The 14,161-nt window shown below is 46.1% G+C and overlaps 1 protein-coding gene across 3 annotated transcripts in view; it reads right to left on the bottom strand.

Moving 5' to 3' along the window:
- Positions 1-14,161, bottom strand: part of BANK1 (B cell scaffold protein with ankyrin repeats 1) — a 472,180-nt gene that overhangs the window by 401,555 nt on the left and 56,464 nt on the right. The gene's annotated exons all lie outside the window — the stretch shown is intronic.

Here is a 14,161-nt window from a genome sequence, read left to right on the forward strand (position 1 = left end):
CAATGGGCAAACCAACATATATACAATGTAAGGTCTTTGACATAAACAAAATAAATATTAAATATGCAAATAAATAAACCTAAGAAATAGAGAAACATTTAGTCCTGGTATTGAGATGGCTGCATTCCTTGTGCGGACCTCTGCTATCTTAGCAATATCACCTCTCCTGAATCAATTTCAGCTGGCAGGTAAGGTACTGGTTCTGGTTCTGCAGTAGCTTCAGGAATTACAGTTGGCTGTCTTGGCACAGGCATTATCGGTTAAACCATTGAAGTCAGGGTGGTGGCTGCCGCCAAACAGAAGTACAGCGGTTGGCTTGGAGAGAACATAGGTATGTCCATAGAAGGTGGGATGTCTTCATGCGGAGGCCTGCTTGGAATAGGCTCTGGTACACGTGGAGGTGGTAAGGTCAGGTTTGGCAGATCCTCTTTTGCACATAACTTGATCCGGTTTCAGTGCACAACTTGAGGAATTCTGTCTTTCTTCTGGACTTCGCACACATCTGATTCTGGGTATGGGATAGCTGTGATGGTGCACAGCTGTCTCCCATATTGAATCCAGTTTATCTGTGTGTGAATAATTCTTCAGCCAGACACTATCACCAACATTCAAAGGCTTGGCGGTAGCGTGTTGAATATAGTCCCCCTGCTGTCTTCGCCTAGCTTCATCAATTTTCTGGCTTACAATTTCTTGCGCTTCCTGGACTCGCCTCTTGTTGTCTACTACCCAGTCCTGTTTTGGGAGTGGATTGGTATCATCTGAAATCTGTAGACCAAAGGCTCTGTCTTTGGGAAATTGTCCATGCCTTCCCATCATCAGGTAGAAGGGGGTGTAGCCCGTAGAGCACTGAGTGGTATAATTGTAAATTTTGACCAATTCTGCCAGTAATTGGGGCCACTCTTCTTGCTTTGTCACTGATGCTGTCCGCAACATGTGAATGAACACTTGGTTAACTCTCTCACACAGTCCATTTCCTTGTGGGTGGAAGGCTGTGGTTTGAAGCTTCTTGCAGTTGTAGAACTGGCACAGCTCTTGGAACAGCTGGGCTACCAGCACTGGAGCACTCGTTGCATCAACGCTTTATATCACCTCGCATTCCAATCCAATAGAACTGTCTTCTGATGGTGGCTTTTTTCTTGTGGACCCTGAAGTGTCCTGACTGGTCATGATATGCGTCAAGGACCATATTGGCATCCCTTCTGGGGATCAGGAATTTATATAGGCTCTCGCCAGAGACAGTGTCTAGAGTTTAGCGGTACAGCATTAATTTCTGGACAAACAGTCACTTCCAGCTTAATGTCTGGTGGAGCCCAATATAGTTGTAGTCGCCTTGTCCTCTGCAGTCCAGGTACGGACTTCCTCTAGTGCTGGTCCTGGATGCTGACATATCAGTAACTGCACCTGATGGCTAGAAGGAAAACTGTAGAATTCTGAGAGGCTCTGGAACTTCTTCTTGAAATCCCGCAGGCTGAAGAGGTCTCGGCATAGGGTTTACCATGAAGACCGGTTTAGAAGCAACGATTGAAGTAACTGGAACATCTGGAATGCTGGCAGCAGCTGAAGACATGGTGCTGGTCGCCGGAGTAGGTGGTGCACTTGTCACCAGTAGTGGTGTGGTGCTTGTGCCCAGTAATCCACTGGTGCTTGGTTCAGACATGCTGTTTATTTTGAGTGTGCTATCGCTTTAAAAGAAATAGTGAACATGAAATTAGGAAGATGTTCTGCAGCAGCTTTGGTGGTGTTCAAAACCTCTAATGTGATGCCTGGAGGGCTCTCCTTCCGTTTTGCAGGTACTGGGCAGCAATGGACCTGTGGCTGACTATTGTGGACAATAGCAGAATGTGCAGTGACAGCCGTGGGATTTGTGACAGCAGATTTGGGCACCGGAGGCCCTGCGCAGCACTCTGCTGGTAATGTCTGAGATTCCATTTGTCGTTCTTTACAGTGGAACAGTCCCGGAGGATGATCGCGGCACCCAACAGACTTCCTGTAAGGTCTAGTTGTGAAGATCTTCCCCTGCGCAACACAGGGTGGCACCTTTGGTTCCTTCTCACTGTTGGGGCAAGTGATACCCCTGATGTTACGCCGTGGATCGGAAGGACATCACCCGTCAGTAAAGTACAGAGGATGTCAAGCCTGCTGAGACACCAAGCCCCTGCACCTTAGCCTGCCATCCAGGTAGGTAGCACAACAGGGGGCAGAGGGAAGGGGGAAATGATGTGGCACAGGGGGTAATAAATAGAGGGAGGGGTTTGATTTGGCACAGGGGATAAAGGGGGAAAATGGCAAAGGGGGTTATCAAGGGGGGAAAAAAAAGTGCACAGGGGGGTAGCAGCCACATTTGTAATGTTTATACTGGTATCATGTCATGCATCAGGACACGCAATGTAATATGTGCAATTAGCAGTACGGCGAGTGATCCAGTCCTTGAGCTGTGTAAGGGGCCCCAAAATTTCTGATTGCAGCCCTGTAACAACTTCATCCAATCATGGATTTTTAGAAAATATAAACTCTTGAAGTCAGTGTCCCTTAAGCTCATATTAGATAGTGACTTGCTGGTCAATATAGCACAGATGGCAGGGTAACTCCCACACTGGCATCAGCACACAACTTAGCCACTAAGCAGGACCTTGTTGAGTTGTATCTTAATGTATTACAATGCGTCACATATGCTGATGTTATGATGACACGTTGTTGCTTAATCAGATCTTATTTCCCATTGCAAAACAAAATGAAAACAAGTGAGCTACGTCTAGTTCATATTGTCAGTAAATTTATTGTTCTTCTTTTGGAAAGGATTTGATAAATTAATGACATTTAAGACCCATACACTGTAACTGTATAGTACTGTATATTTACGGCATCATATGGAATGCTATTGCAAATCTATACTTGTAAATTATGCATCGTATTTCCTTAGAGCAATAAAAATCCTCATTTAATGATTTGGTTGGTCACCAAAATCCCTTATTATTCCAACGGCTTGTTGCATTTTGTGTGGGCGAAGTATCTACTAGGTGTATGACGCTACAAGCAAAAAGCCTGCAGTGAGTGTTGCATTGAGCTACATCTACACATTAGGAATCATTTCCAACATCTAATGAGGCTTGGCCAAAGTAACAGCTGGGGGCTGAAGAAAATGGATGCTTAGGATCTTTACTCCCTCAGGTACATAGAAATCACCTACAGTGAACTACATGCTTTCTTTCAGAATCATTTGGCTGTCTATAGTGTATATTAGTTCAGCTTCTCCTTAAATTAACACTTGCCTTTTTGTAATTTTGGACTGATCTAATTTCTATATTAGTGTGTAGAATTATTATTTTTTTTTTCAATAACATAAGCAAAATTGCTTATCATATTGTGGTGTATATGGAGGACAGGAGGTCTTGACAGATACTACTTGCAAAGAAAGAAGGTCCTATTTTCATGACTTCCGTGACCTTTTAAAAAATGTTTTCTAGTGTAAACCCTCTTTACTAAAGCTCTCCTATCTGCTTTATAGAACGGAAATGTAATCTGAACCTCCAATGTTTTTCTTATTTTGCCCAATAATGGAGTGATATAGAGCATAGCATATGTTTTTGGATTTCCAGGATAAGCAACCAATTGGTAAAATGGTGGATAGGAGGTATGTATTACTGAGGCTTCTTGTCTCTGTAATGGCACTTACATTCCATGTACAAAATAACAATCTTCTTTTATTGTTCTTTGATCAAGGTTACAACAGACCATACAAGGAGGGAGCAGACAGATAGGGAATTGCATCCGTTTCACAGCTATCAGCTGCATCCACTGGTTCCTTTAAGTTTCTGTTATACTGCATGCTGCAAGCAAAACTTATTGCTGTATGTGAATTGTTACAATAAACCCAAGAATATTGAACTGTGACCCCTGCCTGTTTGGGTCTGTTTGTTTGCTTCAAGACACTTTGAAGGGTTCCGTTCTAGATATGGTGGATATGGCACACCAGTCCTGGCATGATGGTGCAGCAAGTTGTTACTTTAGCTGGACAAAGCTCTGAGGTGGATGTGCAGAAAAAAGTACAAACTGCAGTGCAGAGGTAAATTATGTTTTAGGGTACGTTCACACGTACGCAGATTTGATGCGCAGGATTTTCTGCTGCAGATTTCAATGTAAACTAAATGACTGAGCACCGCTTCTAATCGGCAGTTACAAATCCTGCATATCAAATCTGCGCAGGATCCTGTATGTGTGAATGTACCCTTAGCCTATTTTTTACTGTCGTTGAAATAATTGCAGACAGAGAAAATTGCCTTTAGAGCAGCAGACTGAAGTGCTGGCTCCATACGTCACTGGTGAGCTGCAAAATCATTATTAAAGGAGTACTGCAGCCATAGACACTTACCCCTTATATGGGGACTGGCACTGCCCGGCTCTGCGCAGCTAATGCTGGTGTCGTCGACCTCACTAAGAAGTAGACAGACATGCCCCCTCCATTCAGCTCTATGGGAGAGCCGGGGATGCACAAACACTGCCTCTCCGCCTCTCCCATAGAGATACATGAAGGGGGCATGTGTCTGCAGAGGCATCATGCTGCGGTCAACATACCTGCTGCACTGGGAGAACCACGATAGAGCCAGGGTCCATTACAGGAGATTGGTGGGGGGGAGGGGAGAGATTCATAACCGCTGATAACCTCCTCTCTGGGGCTTACTGTATAAAATAAAATCATCTCCCTGTAATCCCCATCACACCCCCTCCCATAGACTTGAATTGCAGAGGTGGGGCATGATGTCACACAAGGGCGGAGTCATGACGGTACGATACTCCAGCCCTGTGGTCATGACACTACACACTCTGAGCCTCCAGCACTGTGGAGAGCTCACAAAGGTGGGTGAGCAATGACAGATTGTGGGGGTCCCCAGCAGCGGGACCCCCGCGATCAGACATCATATACCCTATCCTTTGGATTGGGGATAAAATGTATTAGGGCCGGAGAACCCTTTTAATTTCATGTTATGTGCCTATGATTGAGGAAATAAAGACAGATGTTCTGTGAACCCCCTGGCAAGGGACAAGGATTCTTTTACCTTCTGCATTGCACGATATAAGAATAATGGTCCAGCACCAACATTTTGACACAGGTTGGGACATAGCAGCGACTGAATTGGACATGTTCCTGGGAACAGACTAAGGAATACCAAACACCACTAAGTATTGGACTTTTTTTTTCTCTAGTTTTTTCTCCTTTTAACACTTTGCACCATTTTTTTTTTGCTCTTTTTGTAACTAAGTATTGTACTTTTGAATAAAAAAGCCTAAAACATTAATAGTTTTGCCTTTTAGCCCTAAAGAACCTAGGCACCCAAGATGTTGCCTGTGCATGTTATCTGGTTGAGCATTGAAACTGGGTTGTCCTGTCTGCCATAAGTGACGGATGGTGGCAACGTTTGTGTGTGGCTGTGTGGACTTGTTTGCGGCCCATTGCAATAGGTATGTGGGAAAGTGAATGCAGAAGCAGAGTACCCACAGTCACATTTGCTGGGTTGAAACCTGGACCTAGGTACAGTGGTTCATGACATAAGTAGTGGCAGTAGGGTGTGATTTATGCTCATTTTGCAGTCTAGGTGGAAGGAGAAAGCAAGATTGAGTAAAGAAAGCTCAACCCCTTGAAGTCACACCTAGGTTATGTACATATGTTTGGGGTCCTTCAGAAAAAGCTGCATATCCCTTGCTTCTGATCAATATTAGGATTCTTAGGCTTGGTTAACACTACGGAACTTCGGAATTTGTGAAGCAGAATTTGTGAACAGAAAATCAGCTTGAAAATTTCCGCCTGAAGAATGGCGTTTATCATTCTTCAGGCGGAAATACTCGCGGAACACATTGCAATCTATTGGAGACTGCAGTGTCCGCAAGGTCCTAGCGCCGAATAATTCTGTTGGCGCTGGGCGCTCTCAGAATCTCCAGGCGGAAATTTTCTGCCCGGAGATTCCGCAGTGTTAACCTAGCCTTATAACTACCAGCCACATGACCATGGCAATGAAGAGATCTAAAATGGTAATGTTCAAACATGTTTGCAAATTCTATGGAAATGAGAAAAACAGCCTAATGTAGTGTTGTTCTGTCATTCCAACAACATTAGATTGGAGCTACATGGAACATACTTGACTGCCATTCTATTATAATTCATACTTACTAGGGATGAGCTAATCGAATCTGACGAATCCGAATTCATTACGAATTTCAGGAAAAATTTGATTCACAATGAATGTGAATATCAGCGCTTCATTAAACTCCATTTAGTGAGGTCCAGGTTCCAGGGCATCTAAAATGGCGTATCCACATGTGAGGACATGGGGCAAGGAATCCTGGGAAGGCGGGAACAAGGGTAGGCGGGATGAACCTTAATCACATGCAGCATGCAGCCTATCATCAGCCAGCCACCCCTGTGATGTCACAACCCTATATAAACGGCAGCCATCTTGCGGCCAGTCACTTCAGCCTTTTATTGCAGAGAGAAAGAGAGGGACAGAGGGACAGACAGCGCTGTGTGTTGCACAGAAAAACATTTTTACACCAGCGATTCACCTCCCAGTCACATCAGCATTCTAATACATAGAGGGACAGAGAGCAGTGTTTTGCACAGAAAATATTGTTTACAGCAGCAATTCAACTCAAGCCCAAATCCAGCCTAGAAGCACTGATAGGGAAGGGATTGAGATTGATAGTGAAAGTGCAATTTTGGGTGTAGTACACAGCAACTGTGTGCTGTAGCACAGGTGTGTACTTCTGGTGTTGTACACAAATACTGTTTTACGCGTACTGGAGCGCATTGTCCTCCCCTCATAAGTGAATACCACATATGTACATCTAAGTGGTGTACTAGTTTGTTTCTGTAAAACTCTTAAGGGCCAAGATACTGTGAAAGAACAGGCAAAAGTACATACCTTCTGGTGTTGTACACAAATACTGTTATAAGCGTACAGGCGCACATTGTCCTCCCCTCTTTAGTGCATACCACATACTTACATCTAAGTGGTGTACTATTTTGTTCCTGTTAAAGTCTTAAGGGCCTAGATACTGTGAAAGGCCATCCAAAAGTACACACCTGCTGGTGTTGAACACAAATACTGTTTTAAGCATACTGGAGCGTATTGTCCTCCCATCATAAGTGCATACCACATACGTACATCTAAGTGGTGTACTTTTTTTTATTCCTGTTAAAGTCTTAAGGGCCTAGATACTGTGAAAGGCCAGCCAAAAGTACACACCGGCTGGTGTTGTACACAAATATTGTTTGTGTACTGGAGCATATTGTACCCCCCCCCATACGCACTAAGTATGTCAGGCAGAGAAAGTGTGTCAGGCAGAGAAGTGCCAGGACGTGCACAGAGGAGTAGCAGAGGCCTAAATTCATCAGACAGAGGTCGCAACAGACCAGGGGCGAGTGGCAGCAAGAGTCGCAGTGAGAGGCCTATGCTCTTGGTATCAGCTAGTGGTTGTGTCTCGAACAGCAACCCATCTGCCGTCATCAATTGGTTAACACGGTAATCCACTTCATCCCAAGTGACATCTGATACCCCCAGTCAACAGTCGCTGGGTTCCTCAGACACAATCCTCAGTTGGCACGGCCCGGGAGCAATCCCTGTTCTCCCATTGCCTCTGTCCTGTCTTGTTCCCTCCCCTAAAGAAGTATCTTATGCTGTGGATTCAGCTCCACTATTTAGTGAGGAAGATCTAATAGAGGACAGTCAGCAGCTACTGCCCTGCCAAGAAGCGGAGGAAACATCCACCACTTACACTGCTAGGAGACAAGTAGTGATGAGGAGAGTGACATGGGAGGTGGTGTTGTCAGCATTCAGGGTCCTGAAGCAGAAACTGATGAGGAACCTAAGGAGGGCACTTGTTGATGATGATGAAGCCGATCGCAATTAGGAGCCCGGTGCAGAAGGGGCTTTATCATCTTCAGGAGAAGAGGGTTGCAGGTTGCCCGTGAGGGAGCAGCTGAACCAGCAAGGTAGTAGCATGGTTGGCAGTCAGCATGGTGGCAGAAGTGGAAAGTCTAGGGCCAAACATGCCCGGGGTAGACCACCTGCTTTGCGGCGGCCTACCTTCCCAGGAGGTAGTGAAACAGGAGTTCCTGGAGTCGGCGGCAGTAGCCGTCAATCAGTGCGCACTGTTGGTGGGAAAATCAGCTACTCGGCGGTGTGGCAGCAGTTCATCAAGCATCCGGAGGAGGTTCACATAGCCCCATGCAAGATATGTCGGCAGAAGGTGAAGCGTGGCTAGGGTCCCAATGTTGGCACCACGGCCCTGCGTCAACATATGCTTCGCCACCATAAAGCGGCCTGGGAGAACCATGGCTCCGATGTGGTGGTCCAGCCTGCTGCATCACCCAGTTGCACTCCGCTCCCTCTTTCAGCCAGCCAAAGGGAGCTGTGTGTCATATCCATCTTCTATTGCTCCAGATGCTCCTGCTCCTCCTACTTCGCGTCAGTTATTCCGCCAGCAATCCTTCGGCGAACCCATATCCAAGAGATAACAGTATGTGCTCACTCATCCAACGGTGCAGAAGCTGAATGTGCTCCTGTCCAAGTTGCTCGTGCTGCAGTCCCTCCCTTTTCAAGTGGTGGACTCTGCACATTTCAGAGAACTTATGGCCTGTGCCGAGCCGAGGTGGAGAGTCCCAAGCTGTAATTTCTTTGCGAATAAGGCAGTACCAGCCCTGCACAATTTTGTGGAACAGAAGGTGGGCCAGTCCTTAAGGCTTCTGATGTGCACCAAAGGGCACGGCAGAGCCGACGTGGTGAGCTGTAACTAAGGTCAGGGACAATACATGTCTATAGGGCCCACTGGGTGAATGTGGTTCCTGCACAGCCCCAATAGCAACTTGGACAGGTCAAGCCGCTTCCTCCTCCACACTCTCAGGCCATTGGTCCTGTGAAAGTGTGCAACTCCGCCTCCTCATCCTTCGCTGTTCTTCACATGGTTTGCCTTGGCGAACAGAGTCACACAGGGGAGGAACTGCGAAAAATCATTCATCAAGAAATAGAAACAATGGGAAGGAAACTTTGCATGCACTTCAGCCACCGCAAAGCACACCCTCTTTGAGCTGCAGCATCAGAACGGCATCCCCCAACATAGTCTGATTTGCGACGTTTCCGCACGTTGGAATTCCACCCTCCATATGTTGGACCGACCAGATGAACAGAGAAAAGCCATCACCGATTTCTTGATGCTCCAAGTGGATAGGGGGACTCCCCTGTGTAACGTCAATGTCAACCAGTGGCAGCTCATAAGTGACACCTGACATTTTCTCAGGCCCTTTGAGAAAGCCACATTATTAGTCAGTTGCCAGGATTACGGGATGAACAACTTAATTCCACTGCTTCATCTACTACAAAAAGTGTTGGAAACAATGGCAGGTCAGGGCACTGGAGATGTGGCGCCTACATCTCACGGCCATATGAGTCCTATGGGGGCTGAACTGGAGGAGGAGTAGGGGAGGGGCACAGTTGAGCACAGTTTAGGCTTTGCGATATGGGTGATTTTTCTAGTCATCTGACAGAAGAGGAGGAGCGGGAGCAGCTAGAGGAGCTAGAGGGTTATGAGGAAGGCGAGACAGAGGACCCAGACACACCGTGGCAGTATGCAGTGGAGATGGAGGCAAGGAGTCCCTCCGAGTCACTTGCACAAATGGCACGATGCATGCTCACTTGCTTGCGTAGTGACCGCCGAATTGTTACCATTCAGCAGCGGGATGACTTCTGGATCTTCACCTTATTGGACCCTCGCTACCGGCACAAAATAGGGGCCTTTTTTACACCCACTGAGAGGGAGGACAAATTGACCTACTAGAGAGACATCCTTCATAGTCAGTTGGCAGATGCCTATCTGCGTCATCATCCATCCTCTTGCAGGTCTGACTCGGGGGGCCCTCTGCGCTCACCTTCCACTGCCATGGCTTCTGGGGAAGGGTGGGGTGGTAGGAGCAATACAAGCACCATCAGCAGCAGCCTGAGTCTACAGTCGCTGATGAATAGCTTTCTTCACCCGCATAGTGAAGCAACTCATCAACAGCAGGTAGACCTGGAGCAGGACCTGAACCAGCAGGTGGTGGCATAACTTGACATGACCATGCCAACACACCTTGAAGATCCTCTGAACTCCTGGGCAGCCAAACTTGATTTGTGGCCACAACTAGCAGAGTTTGCCCTGGAAAAGCTGTCCTGGCCGGCCAGTAGTGTGCCATCAGAGCGGGTGTTTAGTGCGGCAGGGGCCATAGTAACTCCAAGGAGAACTCGTCTGTCCATGAAAAAATGTGGAGAGACTGACCTTAGTGATGAGCAGCATTGGCCATATTTCACGAATATTTACACGAATATTCGTCCTATAATTGCGAATTTCACGAATTCGTTATGTTCACATATTTGCATATTCGAGGAAGAAAACAGTAAGGGGGTGGGCAACTTTACTATTAGTTGCTAGGGAAGTTGTTGATAACCTCTGACAGGTGTATTTGCATCATTCTAATTGGCCCACAAGTGAAAAGAAGGAATATGCGAATATTCACATATGCGAATATTCACATATGCGAATATTCACAGATGCGAATATATGCATATGCGAATATGCGCATATGCGGAACAAATTTGAACATATAGTGGATATATTCGCAATATTCACAAATTCGTGAATTTGCGATATTCGCGATAAAAATTTGAAATGCGAATATTCGCACCCAACACTAACTGACCTTTGTGAAGATGAATCAGGCATAGATCAGTCAGGATTTCCACCCACCAATGCCTGATGCATCAGAGTAGATTGACCATGGTGCCACACCAACATTTCACAAATATGGATAGTGCTAAATATATTTAAAGACTACCTGTCATCAACAAAAACTTTTAATATGTTGTTCATAATCATTAATGAAGAGATATTGTAATATATCTTCATTAAAAAATATTAATATTTATACCAGTTTTTTCATTTTATACTTTTGGCCACTAGGGGTCACTCTTCTATGCCTGGTCTGCAAGCAGCATCCTATGCTTTTCATAGTAAGTGTACAGCTTTTAGGACTAATGCTGAAGGGCTCTGGTCCTTCCACCGGAAGTTTAGTGCTCTCAGCTCAGGACTCGCTCATAGCCTGTGAGCTACAAGCCTACACATGCCTCTCATATAACAGAGGCCAGTCACCTCCCCCTCCCCTGCTCTGTGTTCTCCCTGCCCCTCACCACACATTATCTTATACATTGTATTATCTCACTGCACTCCCTGCTCTGTACCCCCCCCCCCCCCCTGACATTCATCTTAATTACTGCCTCTGTAATTGCTCCCTCAGCCCCTGGTTCTCAGCATTGACTTTTTAGTGCAGAGAGACACAGGAGAGAGAGAGAGAGAGAGACAGGCTGCCATCCCTCATCTGTACTTAGTCTGTATGCCCACTGCAGAGCAGTGTTTCCCAACCAGGGTGCCTCCAGCTGTTGCAAAACTACAACTCCCAGCATGTCTGGACAGCTGTTGGCTGTCTGGGCATGCTGGGAGTTGTAGTTTTGCAACAGCTGGAGGTGCCCTGGTTGGGAAACACTGCTGCAGAGGAAGAGCAGCATACAGGAAGACTGGCAGAAGCAGAGTCCCAGCCAAGCTTCATGTGACATCATGCCTGCCAGGACCCGCCTCCTTCCACCCCTCAGAAAGACAGTGTTCGTGAGCTAAAGAAGAGGGATAAAAAAAGGTATTTCCACAGCATTTTAAACCTCAATAAACACAGGGATAGGCATAGTTAGAGAAGGGGACAGATGGGAAGGGGGATCAGGGAAAGTTTAGATGATGACAGGTACTCTTTGAGGTGCTGCTCCCCAGTTACAGACATTCCTCGGCATCAGACCACAAGTAAGTATTGAGGATATGCATTAGCTAAAACTCAACTTTTCTTAGGATAAAATATATGTACCCCAATTTTTTTTTTACTCTAACAAAAGGAAAGGTGTGCAAAAAACACCATGTGCCACCTACACCACCAAGTATTGATGTGATGCAAAGACCTCTAAAAGGTGGAAGGGAACAACGTATGGTCCATTGTAACCGTTGGGGTAAAAACTTCCCCTGTAAGGCCCTACTCTTGCATTATTAATTACTCTCCCTATTTCATTCTACAAACACTGCCATTTCCCAGTTTTTAGGTCAAAATAAAGAGTTTCCTGTGTGGGGCCCCCATTTTAGGGTGAGTGACACTTGCCAAGAAGGGAATTAATAGGGCGAGAGTAGGGCCTTACAGGGAAAGTTTTTACCCTCACCTGCTTATGGGGTGATAAGAGGTGCAGGGGGTTATAGGGGTGATGAGAGTCGCGGGGGGGGGGGGGGGGTTATAGTAGTGATGAGAGGTTTGGCGGGGGTTATGGGGGTGATGAGGAGTGATGAGGACACAGAGGATAAGAGGGGGTGTATATGTATATATAATGTGTATGCATGTATGGCAGAATTATATTCAGTGGGTACAGTGTGTGGAGATATTATATTCAGGGTACAGTGTGTGGCAGTATTATATTCAGGGGTACAGTGTGTGGAGGTATTATATTCAGGGTACAGTGTGTGGCAGTATTATATTCAGGGTACAGTGTGTGGCAGTATTATTTTCAGGGTACAGTGTGTGGCAGGATTATATTCAGTAGATACAGTGTCTGGCAGTATTATATTCAGGGTACAGTGTGCGGCAGTATTATATTCAGGGTACAGTGTCTGGCAGTATTATATTCAGAGTACAGTGTGTGGCAGGATTATTTTAAGTAGATACAGTGTGGGGCAGCATTATATTCAGGGTACAGTGTGTGGCAGGATTATATTTATTGGGTACAGTGTATAGCAGCATTCTATTCAGGGTACAGTGTGTGGCAGTATTATATTCAGTGGATACAGTGTGTGGCAGTATTATATTCAGGGTACAGTGTATGGCAGGATTATATTTAGGGGATACAGTGTATAGCAGTATTATAATCAGGGTACAGTGTATAGCAGTATTATATTCAGGGTACAGTGTATGGCAGTATTATATTCAGGGTACAGTGTATGGAAGTATTATATTCAGGGTACAGTGTATGACAGGATTATACTCAGGGTACAGTGTGGGGCAGTATTTTATTTAGGGTACACTTTCTGGCAAGGTTATAATGATGACTGTCTTCATACAGAGGATGAGGATCTGCTGACAGTGAGGAGCCAATGATGTCTGGATGTCAGACTCTGCAGAGAAGATGGAGATGGAGGAAGACCTGGTCTCTGGACCAGATGAAGAAGAAAAGATAACAGAGAAGATATCCCTCAAGTCAGATGACGTCACTCAGGTCATTGATATCATTGTGTGTTCTCCTGACTGTCCCATCAGAGCTGTAGTCACTTGTAAGTTCTGCAGTGATGATGGGTAAAACTGTGTCCAATCTGTGTCTCTCCAGCTCTTACAAAACTGCAACTCCCATTGCCAGAGGCCCTCCAGACCTGATGGGAGTTTTAGCTTTCCAACAGCTGGAGTACCACTTCAACCAAGGTGATAAATGGGGGTCTCAGCAGTCGGACCCCAACCAAAAAAATGGGCTACTTATTATGAAATGCCCGGGGGGGGGGGGGGGGGGGAGGGGTAGGGAGCCTCGAGGTAATTTTTTGCATCAGGGCCCTGTGGTTTCTAGCTTCACCCCTGCACACGGCCGCTGCGTATTGATACAGCATTGGGGCAACGGTTAAAAGCAGAAAGGGGCGTACAACAACTATATAGTGGCAAATTGTGCCCCGGCCCATATAGTTGTTGTAGGCCCCTATTTGCTTATACTTTTCTCCCCATATAGTTGTAGTCCTCTCTGAGAGGGGCCCAGGCCTACCACAACTATGGGGGCAACTATTAACAGAGGGGCCTACCACAACTATAGGGGCAACTATTTACAGAGGGGCCTACCACAACTACATGAAGCCCCCTATATAGTTTGGGTAGGCCCCTCTGTTAATAGTTGCTTCCATATAGTTTGGGTAGGCCCCTCTTTAAAAGGAGTAGTCTGGTGGAAAATAACTTATCCCCTATCCAAGCATAGGGGATAAGTCATAGATCGTAGGGGGGTCTAAGCGCTGGGACCCCCCCGCAATCTCCTGCATAGGCCCTGGCAGTTTCTGGAAGCTGACGTCTGTACCCCGCAGAAAGCTG

This window comes from Hyla sarda, chromosome 1 (assembly GCF_029499605.1).
Source record: "Hyla sarda isolate aHylSar1 chromosome 1, aHylSar1.hap1, whole genome shotgun sequence".
NCBI classification, from domain to species: Eukaryota; Metazoa; Chordata; class Amphibia; order Anura; family Hylidae; genus Hyla; species Hyla sarda.